Source organism: Lactuca serriola, chromosome 3 (assembly GCF_051521515.1).
Source record: "Lactuca serriola cultivar US96UC23 chromosome 3, Lser_US96UC23_V15, whole genome shotgun sequence".
Classification (NCBI taxonomy): Eukaryota; Viridiplantae; Streptophyta; class Magnoliopsida; order Asterales; family Asteraceae; genus Lactuca; species Lactuca serriola.
This window is the reverse complement of record NC_136410.1, coordinates 311,680,304-311,688,146: the sequence shown is the minus strand read 5'-3', so window position 1 is coordinate 311,688,146 and position 7,843 is coordinate 311,680,304.

Here is a 7,843-nt window from a genome sequence, read left to right as displayed (position 1 = left end):
GGTAAGACTAGCATTTTAGTTATACATATATACATATTATTCTTGTAATATTATATTAGTATAGGGTTGTATTTTAAACCTTTTAAAATCTAGGGTTTGAAATTTAAATTGTCTAAATTAAAACTTTTAATCACAAAATATAAATTTCAAAACTTGAGGACAAGTTTTAAACATTTTAAAACATGGAGGATCAAATAATTTTAATTAACAATTAATTTCCTAATTATCTATATTTGATTTATTCAAGATTTCTTTCAAGATAATTACCAAAATAATCAAAATAATTAATTAATTATCATATAAGGAAATTAAATATTTTATTAGTTGATAAATATCTTTAATTAGATCAAGATAATAGTCATATATATCAAAAAATCGGATTAGGGTTGATCTAATATGATTAAGGTAAGTTTCCATAAGATAATCATGAAGAAATCCCGAATCTGGCCATTCCTGACGCTTGGACTCGCCGAGTGCACCAAGTGACTCGCTGAGTCTGGCCAACTCGCCGAGTCCACTATGGAACTTGCCGAGTCCATGAATCAGATACCACTGATGGGTTTTAGCCATAAGAACTTTCCTATGTGCGCATGCAAAACCCTAATGCTTGGATCTAGGCTTTCTAATTAAACATGCTTTGAATCCAAGACTTCTAATGACTATTTAGGTGTAATAACAATATTGAAACAGATCTAGAATCATACTTTGAATTCCTTGTTGATCTTGTTGTCTTGGAGCTTCTAGAGTCACAATTGTCACTCCTCTAATGGCTTACAAACACCAAATAGCAAGGAGGATGATTTGAGAGATAGGAGAGGGGAGGAAATCGGCCAGGGTTTCTATACTTTAGATGAAGTGCCGATTTCCTTATGCCATAGGGTCTATTTATACTTGTAAACTCCTTAAGGGTTACAACCTAAACCCTAATTGGATAATCTTCTCTTAAGGCTATCCAAATCCATTCTTTAGATAACCCCTTGGACGATTTGAAGCTATCCTTAGCTTCTAGAATCCGTCCAATCCATATCTATATGGATTTACAGTCTAAAGTTTAACTATCAAACAATTGACAGTTTATACCCTCTTATTTAATTAATCTCTTTAAGTCACCAAATTAATTCCAATTAATTCTATGACTTATATTAATCAAATAACAATATATTATTCTTTATATTATTCTCATAATATACTAATAATATTTACTCTCTCTTAATAAATCATCCTATCAAGTTGCTATGGTGAAGGCAACCCAAAAGGACCATGCACAACCGGGTCAATTACTTGCCTAATATAGTTGCAGCCTTAGACACTATTCCAATAGTTATGTAGTAATAACAATCTCAAATCCTCCTTGTAATGACTTTAGAAAGCTTAGAGTCACAAGTGTCACTCCTCTAATGGTTCACAAACACCAAGAGCAAGAGGATGAAGAATAAGGAGAGAGGAGGCTGCCCAAGAACGTCCAAAACCCTAGAGGAACTCTTATCCACGTTTTTAGGGCTTAAGGGTACTATATATACATGTAGGCTATTAGGGTTTTCAACTAGGAAACCCTAATCTGACTACTTAAGCCCTAAGCAGCCCGTGGACCCTTTTAGAATATCCCTTGGACGATTTCTAATGGGTTTCCCATAGAATCCGCATGTTTCAAGGGGTGGATACAGACTACTTACGCGCTCTCGAAGAGGCAGTTATCAGCCTGAAGCTTCAACTCATCATGGCCAAGGCAAGGGCTACGCGAGCGAGCAAAAAGTGGAGGTAATCACCCAAGAGGCGGATGAACTGGCTGAACTTCTAGTGCATCACCTCGGCGATTGAGCGTCGTCGTCTTCCTTACTAATAGGACCTGCTCTACTACCTGCTATATAGAACCCACCGCGACTAGGGTTAGCTGTATCAGTCTTTAGTACTATGTCCTTAGGATCTATGCTATGTGTTACAAATCCATGATTGTGTGCCAAATTATGAAAGTACCTAAGTTCTTGCCACACACCTAGCTCATAGGATCACACTCTCACAAAAAGCACAGATACTCAACATGTTTCTGTTCCATGGCAGAAAGATGCCTCGACGAGCAACCCGCGGAAACCCTGAGCCAAACCCTCCCGAGTTCAACTCTGTTGCTTTTCAGGCAGCGGTGTCGGATGCGGTGACCGCGGCTATGGCCCAAATTCACCAAGGGAACAATGGAGGAGTCAACGGACCAGGCGCTAGAAGTTCAAACAACGGGGTGAATCAAGGACCTACCACTACATGCTCCTACAAAGACTTCACCAACGCCAAACCATGAACCTTTAACGGCACTGGAGGAATGATCACCCTGAAACGATGGATCGAGAAGGTGGAATCGGTATTTGAGATATATGAATGCCCTGAGGAGATGAATGTCAAATTTTCCGCATGCACTCTTGTTGATCAAGTGCTTACTTGGTGGAACGGACACGTGGAAGCCATGACACTCTCCGTAGCCAATTCCATGCCATGGGAAGAAATGAAAGAAATGCTGATGGCTGAATACTGCCCTCGTGGCGAAATTCAGAAAATGGAACAAGAGCTGTGGAACCTCACCGTCCGAAATGCGGATATAGATGCATACATATCAAGGTTCAGTGAACTATCTCTGCTATGCCCTGGCATGATCACCTCAGAAGGAAAGAAGATCGAGCGATTCATCTGGGGACTAACCTCCCCGATCCAAGGAAACATGATAGCTTCAAATCTCGAAACTTTCGACAGTGCCAAGAGATTAGCCAAGAAGCTGTATGACCACAACAACAAGAAGGGTGAGAAGCCAGTGGAGACTGAAGTTAAGAAGGAAAATGATAGCAAGAAGGGGAAGAACAACAAGAGGAAGGGACGTCAAGGCTCCGAATCGTCCAAGAAGCACCAAACAGTGGCAGTTAATGTTGCGACCACTCAAGTTCCATCCAACCACATGCTCCAGCCTCAGCTGCTCCAAGTGCTCCTAGACCTTATTCCGATAATCTTCCCAAGTGCAACAAGTGCGGTCTCCATCACAATGGAGAATGCAGAGAGATGCAGTGCACCAGTTGCAATCGGAAGGGACACACGACAAGGTATTGCAGGACCTACCCTCCTCAGAACCAACAACAGGGAAACAACAACAACAATAACCGCAACAAAAACAACACCAACGCTGATAGCAACAATGCAGGACCCAGCCACACCTACTATGGATGTGGAAGGACTGGGCATTTCCGTCGAAACTGCCCCAACCACAACAATCCCAGAAATTGAGGAACAGAAAGGGTGCTGACCATGGGTCAGGGAGAAGCGATTCAGGATCCCGCTGTTGTTACCGGTACGTTCCTCCTAAACCACACTTATGCATGCATCATATTTGATACCGGAGCAGAGCGAAGTTTTGTGAGCAATAAGTTTAAACATTTGTTAAAACAACAACCCTAGAAGCTCAATGAAACCTTTACGGTGGAAATGGCCAATGGGAAAACCGAATCCACTGGGGAAGTCTACATCGGACGTACCCTAACCCTAAATCAACACGTCTTCCGAATAGACTTAATGCCTATTTCCATTAGGAGTTTTGATGTGATTATTGGCATGGACTGGTTAAGCCCCCACCATGCTGAAATTATGTGTCACGAGAAGGCCGTTCGCCTTCACCTTCCCGATCACGAAACCCTAGGTATTTACGGAGACAAACCTAGCACGAACCTTCGCCTCATCTCGTGCGTCCAGGCACAGAAGTATCAGCGAAAGAACGATTTGACGTTCCTAGCGCATATAGTGGATAAAACCAAGTGACTACACTACTCATAGAGCCGTTATGCTGTCAAACTAGTGCCACTCATGTATGCTCTTACGAGCAAATTTTTCGTATATCAAATGCGGATAATATTAGTAACTTTTACGTGCTTTGTTATGATATTACAAATTGCTATATGTTGAGAATCTATGATTGTATGTTGAATGATAGGAGTGTTTAAGTACGTACATTGCACCTAGTCAGTAGGGTCACAACCTTCCAGAAACCCTAAACACTCAACATCTTTCCGTTTCATGACAGAAAGATGCCTCGCCGACCTACTCGCGGAAACCCTGGACCAACCCCACCCGAAGTTGACTCCACTGCATTCCAGGCAGCCGTGTCTGCTGCGGTCACCGCAGCTATGGCACAACTCCATCAGGGGAATAACGGAGGAGTCAACGGGCAAGGGGCAGGGAGTTCGAACAACGGGATGAATCAAGGACCTACTAAAATATGTACCTACAAGGACTTTACAAATGCCAAACCATGAACTTTTAACGGCACTGGAGGAGTGATCCCTCTGAAGCGATGGATCGAGAAGGTGGAATCGGTATTCGAGATATGCGATTGTCCTGAGCAGATGAAAGTGAAGTTCGCGGCCTGCACTTTTGTCGATCAAGCGCTCACCTGGTGGAACGGACATGTGGAAGCCATGACACTTCCTGTAGCCAACTCTATGCCGTGGGCGGAGATGAAAGAAATGCTGCTGGCTGAATACTGCCCACGAGGTGAGATTCAGAAAATGGAGCAAGAGCTGTGGAACCTCACTGTGCAGAATGCGAATATTGATGCCTACATATCAAGATTTAGTGAACTGTCTCTGTTGTGCCCGGGTATGATCACCTCGGAAGGAAAGAAGATTGAGCGATTCATCTGGGGACTAAAATCACCAATTCAAGGAAATGTGATAGCTGCAAACCCCGAAACATATGACAGTGCCAAAAGATTGGCAAAGAAGCTGTATGACCATAACAAAAAGAAGGGTGAAAAGCCAGCGGAGGCTGAAGGAAAGAAGGAAGGTGATGGCAAGAAGGGGAAGAACAATAAGAGGAAGGGGCGTCAGGGCCCCGAGACCTATAAAAAGCAGCAGACAGTGGCGGTTAACGTTGTCACCGCACCGGTTCCATCCACACCACATGCTCCAGCCTCAGCTGCTTCAAATGCTCCCAGACCTTATTTCGGTAATCTTCCCAAGTGCAACAAATGCGGTTTCCATCACAATGGAGAATGCAAGGAGTTACAGTGCACCAGTTGTAACCGAAGGGGACACACGGCGAAGTACTGCAGGACTTACCCTCCCCAGAACCAACAACAGGGAAACAGCAACCACAACAACAATCGCAACAACAACAACGTCACCACCGGCAGCAACAATGCAGGGCCTAGCCACACCTGCTATGGGTGTGGGAGGAATGGGCATTTCCGCCGAGACTGCCCTAACAACAACAATCCAGGAAACAGAGGAACAGGAAGGATGCTGACCATGGGTTAGGGAGAGGCGATTCAGGACGCCGCTGCTGTTACCGATACGTTTCCCCTAAACCACGCTTATGCATGCATCCTATTTGACACCGGAGCGGAGCGAAGTTTCGTAAGCAATAAGTTTAAACATTTATTAAAACAACAGCCCCAGAAGCTAAATGAAACCTTTACGGTGGAAATGGCCAATGGGAAAACCGAATCCACCGGGGAAATCTACATCGGATGTACCCTACCCCTCAATCAACACGTCTTTCGAATAGACTTTATGCCTGTATCAATTAGGAGTTTCGATGTGATTATTGGCATGGACTGGTTAAGCCCCCACCATGCTGAAATTATGTGTCACGAGAAGGCCATTCGACTTCGCCTTCCCAATCACGAAACCCTAGTAATTTACGGAGACAAACCTAGCATGAACCTTCGCCTTATCTCGTGCATCAAGGCACAAAAACATCTACGAAAGAACAACTTGGCGTTCCTGGCTCACATAGTGGACAAAATCAAGGAAGAGGTTAACGTTCAAGACATTCCCGTAGCATGTGAGTTCCCAGACGTGTTTCCTGAAGATCTTCCAGGAGTACCCCCGGAGAGACAAGTGGAATTTCGAATCGACCTCGTTCTAGGAGCAACTCCTCTCGCTAAATCACCCTATCGGTTAGCTCCTGCTGAGATGCAGGAATTATCCAGCCAACTCAGCAAACTCTTGGACAAGGGATTCATCCGCCCTAGTTACTCGCCATGGGGAGCTCCAGTCCTCTTTATCAAAAAGAAGGACGGATCTTTTAGGATGTGCATCGATTACAGAGAGTTAAATAAACTCACTGTTAAAAATCGCTACCCACTCCCACGAATCGATGATCTATTTGACCAGCTCCAAGGAGCTAGTTATTTTTCTAAGATAGATCTACGGTCCAGATACCACCAACTCAAAGTCCGGGAAGAGGATATTCCAAAAACCGCTTTCCGAACTCGCTACGGACATTATGAATTTGTCGTAATGCCCTTCGGTATAACAAATGCCCCTGCCGCATTTATGGATCTAATGAACCGAATCTGTCGACCATTCCTCGACAACTTTGTCATCGTCTTCATTGACGATATTCTCGTCTATTCCCGAAGCGAAGAAGAGCATGGCCAACATCTCCGACAAATCCTAGAAACTTTGCGATCGGAAAAGCTATACACAAAACTTTCCAAGTGTGAGTTCTGGCTCCGGAGTGTGAACTTCCTAGGTCATGTAGTTAGCCAAGATGGAATTCATGTGGATCCCTCAAAAGTCAAAGCTGTTGATGGATGGGCAATCCCGACAACACCTACGGAAATCCGTCAGTTCTTGCGTCTAGCAGGCTACTATAGGAGATTCATTCAAAACTTCTCTAAGATCGCCAAGCCACTTACCTCGCTTACACAAAAGGGCGTACCATTCAAATGGACGGACAAACAAGAAGCCGCATTCCGAACCCTGAAACAAGCTCTCTGTAGCGCCCCGATACTATCACTACCGGAGGGAACGGAAGATTTCGTGGTCTACTGTGACGCGTCAAATCAGGGCTTAGGTTGCGTTCTCATGCAGCGTGGAAGGGTGATAGCTTACGCTTCTCGCCAACTAAAGACGCATGAAGTAAATTATACGGCCCATGACCTGGAATTGGGAGTCGTGGTCTTCACTCTGAAAATTTGGAGGCACTACCTGTATGGTACGAAGTGCACCATCTTCACGGACCACAAAAGTCTCCAGCACATCTTGAACCAGAAGGAGTTGAACATGAGGCAACGAAGATGGGTTGAATTACTAAACGATTACGAGTGTGAGATCAAGTACCACCCAGGCAAGGCCAACGTGGTAGCCGACACATTAAGTCGAAAGGAGTACTCAAATCGTCGTACGAAAACACTCTCTATAACCGTCCAATCTCACCTAGCCACTCAAATTGCGGTAGCCCAGTCGGAGGCCATAAAAGCGGAAAACAGGGCAAGCGAAGCACTGCGCGGGACGGAGAAGAACCTAGTGGCAAAGGAGAATGGAGTATACTACTTCATGAACCGTATTTGGGTCCCTAAAATCGGAGGATATAGGGAGGTAGTTATGAAGGAAGCCCACAAGACGCGATACTCCGTTCATCCTGGTTCAGACAAGATGTATTTGGATATTAAACAACACTATTGGTGGCCTAACATGAAGGCGGAAATTGCTACCTATGTTAGTAAGTGCCTTACATGTGCCAAGGTAAAGGTGGAATACCAGAAGCCCTCAGGCTTATTACAGCAACCGGTAATTCCTGAGTGGAAATAGGAGTGGATTTCTATGGACTTCGTGACCAAGCTACCCAAAACGTCGGATGGACTAGACACCATATGGGTAATAATCGACCGACTGACGAAATATGCCCATTTCCTGCCAGTCAAAGAATCCTACAAGATGGAGAGATTGATGTGTTTATACGTTCGAGAAATTGTGAGACACCATGGAGTGCCAAAATTTATTATCTCGGATAGGGACAGTAGGTTCACTTCACGTTTTTGGCAATCACTCCATAAGGCAATGGGAACTCATCTCGACATGAGCACCGC